General features: G+C 32.4%; 1 protein-coding gene across 1 annotated transcript in view; it reads left to right on the top strand.

Annotated features, from left to right (window-relative positions):
• LOC114328142 (uncharacterized) overlaps positions 1 to 12,595 on the top strand; it is a 60,471-nt gene that overhangs the window by 8,520 nt on the left and 39,356 nt on the right. The gene's annotated exons all lie outside the window — the stretch shown is intronic.

Genomic DNA, 12,595 nt, shown 5'->3' with positions numbered 1-12,595 from the left:
CATAGAGAGATACATAAATTAACATTAATACGTATACATAGATTTTCACATACATACATTGATTTTTACAGTGTTGATGTTTATATTTGGTTGTAGATCCCTATTGATTTAAAAAAACTCAAAACTGACGAAAAGTCACAGTCCTCTTCTAAACACTCACGTATCGTTATCGGTAGTTTACACTTTTTCCGGTTGTTTGCATATGCCGGGCATTCAAGTAATAAATATGTTTTACAATTAAGCTGTTACTGCACCTACCGCACATTGGATTTACACTTCCAGTAATATGGTATTCATGTGTTAGGCGTGTATGTCCTAATATAATCTCAGTCTATTTAATATAGTCTGCTCTTTCCTGTTGGTACACTTACTCTTCCATCTTGTAACTGTTGTTTTTATGTCCCGCAACTTTTGTTGAGACTGGTTCCAGGTCTGAAGCCACCGTTTACCTAGTGTGGAGTTTATCCAGTGATGAAAATCTTTCCTGTATGTGGTGTCTGTTAACTATTCGTTGTTAACTGAAGATTTGGCTACAGCATCTACTCTTTCATTACCATGTATACCTATATGCGACGGAATCCACATAAACTTTACTATGACATTCTTTTGCTGAAGTTGGTATAAATGGTTCTTTATCAATCGCAACAAAGGATGGGTTAGGTAAATGGTGCCTAAGCTGCTAATAGAACTTAAAGAATCTGTTATTATTAGGCATCTGTCTATATTAACATTTATGGTATATTCTAATGCTTTGTAGATTGCGAATTGTTCTCCTGTGTGTACTGTGCTAAAATTCGAGATTTTGTATGAAGCAGTACAGTCATTGTGTACAAAACCACATCCAACTCCTTTTTCTGATTTGGATGCATCAGTATATATATGTTGATAATTCTGATACTTATCAATATTACTATAAAATTGTTTAACCATAATGGACGCATTCAGTTGATTACTAGTCTTTGTTAAACTCATGTCCAAAAAGGGTTTTCTGACAATCTAAGGAGGAGTGGTAAAGAGGTTGGTTTGGTATAACGTAGGGAAGACAATATTATTCCTGGACATGTATCTGTTAAGTCTTTCATAGAAAGGAGGCTTAGATCTTTTCTTTTGAAGGTATGTTGTGTGAAAACGAGAAGCAAAGACATTATCTCTGACGGGATTTTCACTATTTGCTGACACATTTGCGGCATATGCTAGGCTTAGGTATTGTCTTCTTAATTCCAGAGGCATTTCTCCTGCTAAACATAGTAAGCTATCTGTGGGTGTCGTACGAAAAGATCCTAAGGCTATTCTTACAGCAGCATTTTGGATTGTTTGCAACTCTTTTAAAAGTGATTGACTGGTAGATCCATACACTATTGAGCCATAATCGACTTTAGATCTAATAAGGCTTTTATACAGTGCGTCCATAAAGTAAGGCATAAATTCATTATTTCATAAACCGGCGACTTTAAAGAAAAATCCCAAAACAGGTCGATTTTTATTTTTAATTTTCGATTTTTTGGCATATATATCATAGTAGTGACGTCATCCATCTGGGCGTGATGACGTAAGAGTTGATTTTTTTAAATGAGAATAGGGGTCATGTGGTAGCTCATTTAAAAGGGTATTCAATTCTCTATTCACTAATGTAAACATTAACATAATTATTTATACAGGGTGTTCAAAAAATATTTTTTTAATTAAAATACTTAACACAAAAAGAAGAATGTATGTAATTTATTTAATTCAAAATGCGTTTTCCTACTGTCAGTAAGCAGAAAAAAAATATTTGACAAATAAACATTGATTTTCGCTTGAACGAAATGTTCAAACTGGCAAGAGGCAGGTGGGTGGCAGCTTTAACATTGAATTTAAGCGAAAAACAATATTTATTTGTCAAATAAACCTTTTTTCCTGTTTTCTGGTAAAATTAAAACGTATTTTGAATTAGATAAATTACATATATTCTTCTTTTTGTCTCAATTATTTTAATTAAAAAAATGTTTTTTTGAACACCTTGTATAAATAATTATGTTAATGTTTATATTAGGGAATAGAGAATTGAATACCCTTTCAAATGAGCTATCACATGACCCCTATTCTCATTTAAAAAAATCAACTCTTACGTCATCACGCCCAGATGGATGACGTCACTAGTATGATGTATATGCCAAAAAATCCGAAATTAAAAATAAAAATCGACCCGTTTCGGGATTTTTCTTTAAAGTCGCCGGTTTACGAAATAATGAATTTATGCATTACTTTATGGACGCACTGTATACTGTCTATAAGATATCTTGATCACATCCCCAATTTTTAGTGGATAGGACCTTCATTATGTTCAAATATTGTTGGCAAGATTTTTTAAGATGATAAACATGTTGCTTAAAATTTAAATGATTGTCAAAATATACTCCAAGGAATTTGATACAATCAATATAATCTATTTTTTGATTAAACATCGAAAGTTCGGGACTACCAACATTGCGTTTACTGGTGAAATGAATACATTTACTTTTATTGGCACTAAATTTCATTCCCGATTTTATTGACCATTTTTCTAATTTAAAAATAGCATCTTGTAAAGTTTGTTTAATTAGTTCTATGTTTCTTCCTTTACAATAAACTATGAGATCATCTGCGTATAGTCTACTCTTTACTGGTGGAGTATCATTTTCCATAATGCTATTTATTGCAACAAGAAAAAGAGGAACACTAATCGATGATCCTTGGGGGGAACCATTTTCCTGTATTCTTTTGTCAGAAATAAAATCGTCTACTTTTACTTGGAAGCTTCGGTTTTTTAAAAAATTAGTGATAAAATTTAGAATATTTCCTTGTATACCTAATTCCTGTTAAGTTTTAATTATACCATGGCGCCACACTGTATCAAATGCTCTGGTTATATCAAAAAATACCGCTATGCAGCTCTGATTATTTGCTAGAGCTTCGTGTATTTCGGACTCGAGGTCAACTAAGTTGTCTAGGGTTGATCTATCTTTACGAAATCCACTTTGTTTGTTAAATATAACAGATCTTTGCTCGAGTATCCAAATAAGGCGTTGGTTGATTAATTTCTCGAGTACTTTGCTCATTGCACATCCTAACGATACCGGCCAGTAGGAGTTTGGGTCTGAACGTGGTTTACCAGGCTTAAGGATAGGTATTGTGTAGACATTATTCCAAGTGTTTGGAAACACTCCTTCAAGCCATATTTTGTTATATCTTTAGTAAACAGGCAGTTCCATTTCTAGGCAACTTTTTAAGGAAAATGATAGGGATATCATCTGGACCTGCACTTGAGTTTTTAATAGAATTTATAGATTCAGTTAACTCTTCTTCTAATATTGGTGAATTTATTGGCAGGCTATCGGTTTCATTATGACTAAATTCGACTAATTCTTCTTTAGTCTTAAACTGTAAAAACTCTTGAGAATAATTTTCATTACTTGAATATGACTCATATGATGAGGCTAATGCATTAGCTATCTGAGGTCTAGATGTATGAATTTTGTTATTATATTCTAAATATCTTATTGAAGAGTTTGTGTGACGTCCCGAGATTTTGTTAATTTGTTTCCACACTATTTCTGCCGGGGTTGTACTGTTTATTGTTGATAAAAATTTTTTCCATGATTCCTTTTTTGCTTCTTTGACCACTTTTCTACTTATGGCTCTTAACTTCTTATATTCCAGGAGATTTTCTTGTGTTTTCTGTTTTTTATATCTATTGAAAGCTCTGTGAGTCTTCTTTATAGCATCTTGATAGTGATTATTCCACCACGGTACTCCTATGCGATTTCTTACTATTTTCTTTTTTCCGATGAAATGATCTGCCGCGGTAAGTATGACGGAGGAATAGCTATTTGTATAACAAGGGAGGAAAGTGCTACTTTTCCTCCCGAGAATGAAGTTTACTGCCCGACGCGTAGCGGAGGGCAGTAATCATTCAAGGGAGGAAAAGGCACTTTACTCCCATGTTATACATATGGTTTTTCCACCTTCCTCAAATAACAAGTCATTTTTTCATTTTTGCTTAATTTATTTATGTAACTAACCAACAAAATTTATTAGAACTAAAACTAACAAGTACGTACAATATAACTGTCAACTGTCAAATATAAGTCAAATTATTAATGTAAACATTGTTAAATCAGAATAACAATTTACTGTTTTTTACCATTCTGCAAAATACAGAGTGTTTTTAAATAAACGTTAAAATGTATAGATACTTACGTAATAGAAAATAGATATTGTACAGGGCGTCAATAAGTTATATTTCATGAATGAAATACCATGACGTCACTTTTACTTTTCCTCCCTAGGGAGGAAAAATATTTTCCTCCCTAGGGAGGAAAAGTACAACTTTGCTCCCTACAATCAGGTCCGGAAAAGTATACTTTCGGTAGAGGTAGGTGGAAAAATTTATTTACTATGTCGTTTATATTATCATTAGGAGAGGGATCTGAAAAAGAATCCAGTTGATTCTCCACGAACTGTGTATATGGTGACCAATCCTCTATTTCTGTATTCCATCTAGTGTAAGGTTGAATTTCTTGTTTATCTTCGAAATGTATAAATATGGGAAAATAATCACTCCCATACAGTTGTGTACTAGCTTCCCAAGTTATGTTTTGTACTAAAGAAGGATCTTCAAGAGATAAGTCGATACAGGAAGTGTTTCCAGTAAAAGAATCAAATCTTGTTGGAGATCCATCGTTAAGCAGAGTGATATTGGTGTTATTAATGACAGTTTCTATTATGTGTCCTATTTTGTTATACCTATTAGATACCCAAAGTGGATTGCGCCCATTTAAATCTCCCACTACAATCTTAGGCGATGCAATTTGATCTATAAATATGAGTTATTTCTTTTATACTTATATCAGTATTTGGTGGAAAATAAATGTTGCAGATATTAATAATTTTGGGAGTTTTTATGCTTACTGTTACTGCTTCAAAGTTGGTATTTAAAGGTATTTGCTCAGACTCCAATGAATTATTTACATAAATGGAAACTCCTCCACTAGCTTTTTTAGAATCATGTCGGTTTTTATGATAACCTTTAAATGCGTTTAATTTTGCTAATTTCTGTTCAGTAAAATTAGTCTCTTGGAGGCATATAATTGACGGTAAGTGCTTGGCAATTAATAATTTAAGCATTTCTAGTTGTGTGTAATAACCGTTTATGTTCCACTGTAGTATTGACATTTTGTTATACGTATATGTTAAATTTTATTCTTGTACTTGATCGCTATCTATTTCGGAGGAGGAAGATAATACATCCAACTGTTTAGATATTTAACGTTTAATTTTTGTACAACGTGTTTTCATGATTTTTTCATCGAACAGAGGATAGATGTTGTCTAATAATTCTAGTAATCCCTCAATATCTTTTGTGAAAGTTTGAGCAACACTCAATGTGTCAGCTGAACCATATGCGTTTTCAAAAAAGTGTATCGTTTCTTGATAATTAAGAACAGTGTGATTTTTTTCGTCTTCAAAAAATGCTTTAGTTGGTTCCATCTGTTTCTTTATATCAATAGTATCTCTTGTTTGAATAGTTTTCTTCTTTTTTGAACGTGTATCTGTAGTAGGTTGTTTAAAGCATTCGGGAGTATCAGGTGGTGTTACTGTTTCAGAGAAAGATCTTTTGCTCTGTATTTGTAGGGTTAACTCTTCGTTAATTTGTGGACTGTGGAGTGAACGATGATTCATTGGTTTCTGGTCCTGGTTCATTAACATTTATATCTTTATTTGTGGGCGCGTTCTCGGTTTCTGGCTTTGGTGTGTCGCATTTGTTTGTTATATTAAAGTCTTTATTGTTATGTTGTTTAGATTGACTATCTTCTACAAAATGATTCGGTCCAGAATGGATTTGTGCTGAATGTATTGTCACGTCAGATATAGTGTCTGCTGTAGTTAACGTGTTATTTATTACTGAACTGAAATTATTATTTTTTTGAGGACAGTTTGAGGCTACATGATCAATATTTTTACAAATATAACATGAATGTTGGTCTAAAGATATAAAAATTCTATTGGTTGTATTGTCATTAGAAATTAATAAGGATTCAGGAAGTATTAGGTCGACTAAAGGTGAAATATATACCTGTCTGCGGAAACTTAGTATGTGCTGAAATTCAGGACGAGATGTGCCAATTCTAAGGAATGATATGGGAGACATAAATTTAACACCTAGTTTCTGTAGTTCTGTTTCTAGAATAGTATGTGGAATTGATATACATTGGATAATATTAGTCGTTCACTAGGAGTAATTAATCTTCTTTCTTGTATTATTTGATTGTTAACTCTGATTTTTCCTTGATGAATATTGATAAATTTGTCCACTAATTCTTCTTTAGATAAATAAATACAAATTCTGTTATTAGATATACGTGAGATGAATAGTATATCTTTTGGAGATATAACTGATCCAAGTGATATAAGGTAATCTTCAAGTTTTACATTTTCCAACGAGCTGAATACAACAGATTGCTTTCTGGATGGAAAACTAGCATTAGAAGGAGTACTGGTAACTGCAGAAGGAGCTAATTCGGAATTTATGTTATCCATTTAAATAAACATTGAAATAAGTCATTTGATCTGATTACGGTCCTGTATTAAGACAATAACAAGACAATCAACCGGTGTAAAACACAAAAAGATAACGAATTCTTGTTTGTAATTATTGAAATAATTGAAGGTTATTCTTGTGTTATTAAATGGTTATTCTTGTTTAATACTGTTATTGATGTAATGTAATATGACTTACAGTGTATCTGATGCAACTCCTACGCAGGAACTTCACCAACTCACTCTTGTAATTTTTCAACGGGTATATCTAACGTAAAATTCACTTAATTTAAGAGACGATATTTTGTTACTGTACTGGTTAACTTCCAGGTCAGGATCAGCACCAACATATCTGTGCCCTCTTAACCTTCGGAGTACGAAGACTGGGTCAAGCGTGACCCGAAATTCACTTATTTCTTAACCGGACACCTGCCACGTGGCTTTGCAAGGCATCAACTGCCACGTGGGGTGCTCAGAGCACCCCTTAAAAATTTTCTGTGATCTACTTGTTTATAAACAAAATAATGTGTTGAGTTACACAAGAATATAAAAAAAACATGTTTTATTAACTTATTAGCTACTAATATATTATAAAAGTTAAAAAATAAAATTAAAAAGGTGTTATAAGCAAATTAGCAAGTACCAACCCATAATAAATGAAGTGATGTAAAATATCTAAGAAAATTAAAATTTATTGAGTATAGAGAATATGTTAATAATTTAGATTAGTTATTACAAAAAAAAAATGTAAATCTGACCTGTTTATCAAAAACAAAAAAATTTTACTGCCAGATGATGACACCCCAATTCGAATTTAGAGCTACAATTTCAGAATGACACTAAATATCCACTTCAAACACAAACAGATCTATGCTATATAATATTATTGAAAGCTACTATGACGCACAGGACGGTTAACAAATTTGAAATACCAAATATTTGATGGTAGTCCCACGTGGCAGGTGCCGGGTTAATATTTTATGAAATAATTTTTTTACAAATCCGATTGATCGTAAGTTCTCCTTATTTGTTTCAATCTATTTTTTCGTATATAATTCCTGAACATCCAAATTATAGTTTTTCCTCTACGTAATATCTATGATGCCGGGTCAGTCCTGACCCGGTCTTCGGATTGCGAACAATATTTTCAATATGTTTGTAGGTACACGTAAATCGCAACCGTCTCTGTTTACGTATACGTATTCAAATATAAGGCCGGAGCGAATTTACCTATACCCGTTTTCTGTAAGGTATTAAAATCAGGCTGCCGGAGCGAATTAGTATATGCCCATGGGGAGCCATCTTAAAAAATTTAAATACAATAATTTAGGATTATAATTGTTATATTTGTTTGTTTTTTCTTGAATTAAAGATACTGTTTAATAATATTGACTATTTAAAACATCCTTATAAATAAAATGAGAATGGGTCACGCTTGACCCATCATCGTAATCTAAGTAAGGCAAATAATATCCGTACTCCGAAGGTTAAAAGAATGTTATGTCGACCGCATAAAATAATTGTTTTTACAATCGGAACAAGTTTCATTCGATTTTCATTAAGTGTTTTTGCAACTTCATTATTCAGTTGAAAGATAACCTTTTTTTTACCTTCAGACACTTTTTTAAAGTTGCTACATTTTAATTGAGCCGTTTTATTATAGTTATTATTAGAACGGCTTCTTAGTATTTCACACGCTCTCTTAAATTTCCGAAGAGGCTTATTAACTTAGATTTGTAACGCCTTAAAAAAAATTTTTCCCCATTTTTATGATAAGGGGTAGTTTTTAGGGGTTGAATCAAATTAAAAACTTGTATGTGTCAGGTTTTTTATATATTTTTTTATTTCAATTAACGTGTCTCGGCTGCTGCGGCCATTGACACAAGGAAAATTACAATAACAATAAATAATTAAGTTAAATTTACAGTAGGTGGTATACTTTACAATGTTTAAGGAACTCTATCACATTACACAATTTGTTTTTAGAGTTTAAAATAGTACACAAATTTCCGTGGATGCCATATTTGGTTCGTCCTGCTTCGTAGTGGTTGCACTCCACAAGTAAGTGCAGTAAACTTAGTCGAGTGTTGCAGTGTTGGCAGTTTGGAGGTTCTTCGGGAACCATCAAGTATCCATGGGTAAGGCGGGTGTGCCCAATTCTGAGCCTTCTGATGATGGTCTTCGGTTTCCTTTCCATTTTTACCAGTCTAGGTCCTAAAATGCTTGGTTGGATGGACTTTAATTGGGTAGTGCACTTGCTCCACTGATTTTGCCACATTGAGGCGGATAACTTTTTGATTTCAGTTGTTATGTCTTGAAACAACTGAATATTTTCATCTGTAAGATCATAGCGACGTGCTTCCTTTGCTGCGTGGTCAGAATTCTCGTTTCCTTTGATACCAACATGTGACGAATTACATATAATCGAAACTGAAGTATTTGATTTAGCAAGTGCTGTAGATTTTTCATGGATTTTAATAACTATTGGATTTGTTGTATAAATTTTTATAATTGAATGTATGAATGATAATGAGTCTGTGCAGATTGCTAAATTTTTGGTACCCTGCATTGGAACTTCTAGAGCTTTGAGTATGGCGTAGAGTTCAGCTGTGAAAATACTAGTCATCTTGGGTAGTCTACACATGGCTAGTGTATTATTTGTGGAAGTAACAGCACATCCTACACTTTCTTCATCTTTAGATGCATCTGTGTACATTATGTTTAGTGTATTATTTGTGGAAGTAACAGCACATCCTACACTTTCTTCATCTTTAGATGCATCTGTGTAAATTATGTTATCAAACTTGCCTCTATTAATTATATCGTTAAAAGTTTGTCTCATGAGTATCGTGGAGGTTTCCATATTCTTATATCTGCACAAATTTACGTTAAAGGCAGGTAATATTTTTAGCCAAGGTGGAGTATTGGGCTGAATAATGGGGGTGTTGAGATCAAGGTCAATATTTTCTAAGAGTGGCAATAGGAAATGTAGAGATGAATTGGAAATAGCTGAACTGTGTGTTCCCGTTAACTGAATATTTTTAATGAGTTGGCAAGATATATTATTAGGATTTGCAGAGACCTTGGCAAAATAGGAGTTTAATAGACGTTGTCTTCTAATATTTAAAGGGGGTTCACACGATTCGACATATTATACACTTTCTGTAGGACTATATCTAAAGGCTCCGAGGCATATTCTTAATGAAGTGTTTTTAATTGTATCTAGTGACTTTAAATAAGTTTTAGGGGCAGGCATATATAATATTGATCCATAGTCTTACTTAGATCTTATTAGGGCTCTGTATGCTCTTAACAGTATTTCTTCTTCGGTTCCCCATTGGCGATTGGCTAGTGATTTTAAAAGATTTATACTTTTTTCAGCATTGGCTTTGGTTTTTTCTATATGCCCCTTCCATGTTAATTTTTGTCAAAAATTACCCCTAGAAATTTGTGGTTTTCAACTACTTGTAGTGGATACCCTTTTAATGTTATTATGTCTATTAATTTTCAATTTTTTCCTAATTTTCATTCTTAGGGGTAGTTTTTGATGGTTGCGATATTAAAAAAAGTAAGTGTCAGATTTCTTGTACTTGAAGGAAAGAAACTCTCCTATTACGATCCAAAATAAAAAAATTTTATGTGTCTTTATCATATTTTTTAAATATTCTTTGTATGAGGGATTGCTTTAAGGGTTGGTGACCTATAAAATATCAAAATATTAAAGTCATGATTCAAGACAATCAACATTTAATATATTTAAACATAATTATGGCTCAATACCGCTTTAATCCATTAGTTTTCAATTTATTGGAGTAGGGGTTAGTTTTCACCCCTTAAAAATAAAAAGCATACTTTGCGACTAAGTCAGGTTTGAAGAGGAGGGCAAAATGAACTTAGTTCCAAATTTTCAAGAACATCGATGAAGGCGATTAGAATTGCGAGGTTTGGATCCATTCTAAGCTTGAATGATTGTACATACTAACTGGAATGAAGACCAAAACAAGATCCATACCGAAGAGAAGAACGACTAATTATTAACGGATTATACAGGGTGTTCAAAAACTCTACAGACAAACGAAGACAGAATATTCTTCAGATAATTTTAACACAATTTAACCCAATTCACTTAGTCCAAAAATGCTTCCTAAGGGAGCTAGAGCTCTTTGAGGATGGCGTATTATTGTAATGAGTTTTTGCTAAATACCTCCAGAACGCTTCTATTTAGAAAAACAAAAATTTGTACGCGTATTTATCTTCCAGAGATAAATATTTTCGATCCATTGCGAATTTCTAGTACCGACCATAGGCGTCTGTTTTGGGTAGGGCGACGGTTATTTTATCGCATAACATTGTTGTCTTTAATTTTTAAGCATTTTTGGCTCTGTATTATTAAATTTTGAAGTATTATAGCACTAAAACTTACTCTTGCTTTAAGTCGATAGAATACACCATTTTCTAGAAAAATCGATTTGAAAATTTTTCGTTTTTTGAATTTCAAAAAAAAAATTTAAAAAAAGACCATTTAGAAAGACGAAAATTGGTACATTTATTTATATTCCAAAGATGAATCGATTTCATGAATTGCGAATTTATAGTACCGGTCATGGGCGTCCGTTTTGGGTAGGTCAACAGTTACTTTCTATCATAACTTTTGTCTTTAATTTTTAAGCATTTTTGACACTAGATTATTAAATTATGAGGTATTCGAGTACTAAAAGTTACTCTTGCTTTAAGTTAGTAAAACACATAGTTTCTTTTTTAATTTTTTTCAATTTTTTTTCAAATTCCAAACGAAAAACTTTCAAATCGATTTTTTTAAAAAACGGTGTGTCCTACCGACTTAAAGCAAGAGTACTTTTTAGTACTAGCATACCTCACAATTTAATAATCCAGTGTCAAAAATGCTTAAAACTTAAAGACAAAAAAAGTCATGCGATAAAATAACTGTTGCCCTGCCCAAGATGGACGCCTATGACCGATAGGTACTAGAAATTCGCAATGGATGGAATCGATTTATTTCTGGAGAGTAAATATATAGAGAATAAATTGTCTTAAAGTTATCAGTAGTAATTGCACAAAAGCTCTTAAATTATTGAATTTTTCCCGAGTGACACTTTGACAGGTTTAATTTCACGAGCCGAAGACGAGTGAAATTATGTCAGAGTGTGACGAGGGCAAAATTTATATATTAATTTTAGAGATCGAGTGCAATTTGTTGCGATTATTTCATGAATAAAACTGTTTAAAACCAAAATTTTATTTTAAATTATTTGTGTAATTACAAATTAGTACAATTAAACACAAAGTTGTTATAAATATTTGACGGTTAAAAGTCATTACTTTTATCATTTTTAAAACATTAATTGTCATTGATGTCACTGAATGTATTTTTTCATAGCAACGAAGAGCATCTGACGTAATATACATGATGACGGGAAATTATCAAAAATTTTCGGGTATAATATCACAAGAGAGTGAGAATAAATTGAAAATAATGCGACAGTTTTTCGAAAATTTGTTGTCTGGCAATAGACACGAGAGCCCGCAGGGCTCGAGGCCCGCAGGGCTATTGCCCAATGACAACAAATTTGAGTAAAAATGAAGCATTATTTTCTTATTTATTCTTACTGTCGTGTGATATTTGTAAGATTATTTTTAATACGTATTATGTCTATTTTCTTAAATGTGACAGTTGTCAAAACTAGGAAACTGGTTGCCACTAAACAGAAACAATCTACTTAAAAAAATTATATCGGTAATTTTCTACGGTAGATAATTCTCAGTATAATTTTAATCTGATTGGACAGAAATTAACACGTGATCAAATATCTTACTATACGATTTGAAGTTAAAATCATTTTATTTATGTAGCTTTTTTATTGGTCAGAATCTCCTGTGAATGAAATAATCTGAGAAATCTCCCCTCTTCGTTTGTCGGTAGAGTTTCTGGTCACCCTGTATAAAAGAGTAAAACCAATGGATGCAAGAAACTCAATATAGACATCATTGGAAACGTTTATGGGAGGCCTACGGTGGA

This window comes from Diabrotica virgifera, chromosome 9 (assembly GCF_917563875.1).
Source record: "Diabrotica virgifera virgifera chromosome 9, PGI_DIABVI_V3a".
In the NCBI taxonomy this organism is placed as follows: domain Eukaryota; kingdom Metazoa; phylum Arthropoda; class Insecta; order Coleoptera; family Chrysomelidae; genus Diabrotica; species Diabrotica virgifera.
The sequence above is the reverse complement of the archived record's forward strand: the minus strand, read 5'-3'. Positions and strand labels throughout refer to the sequence as shown.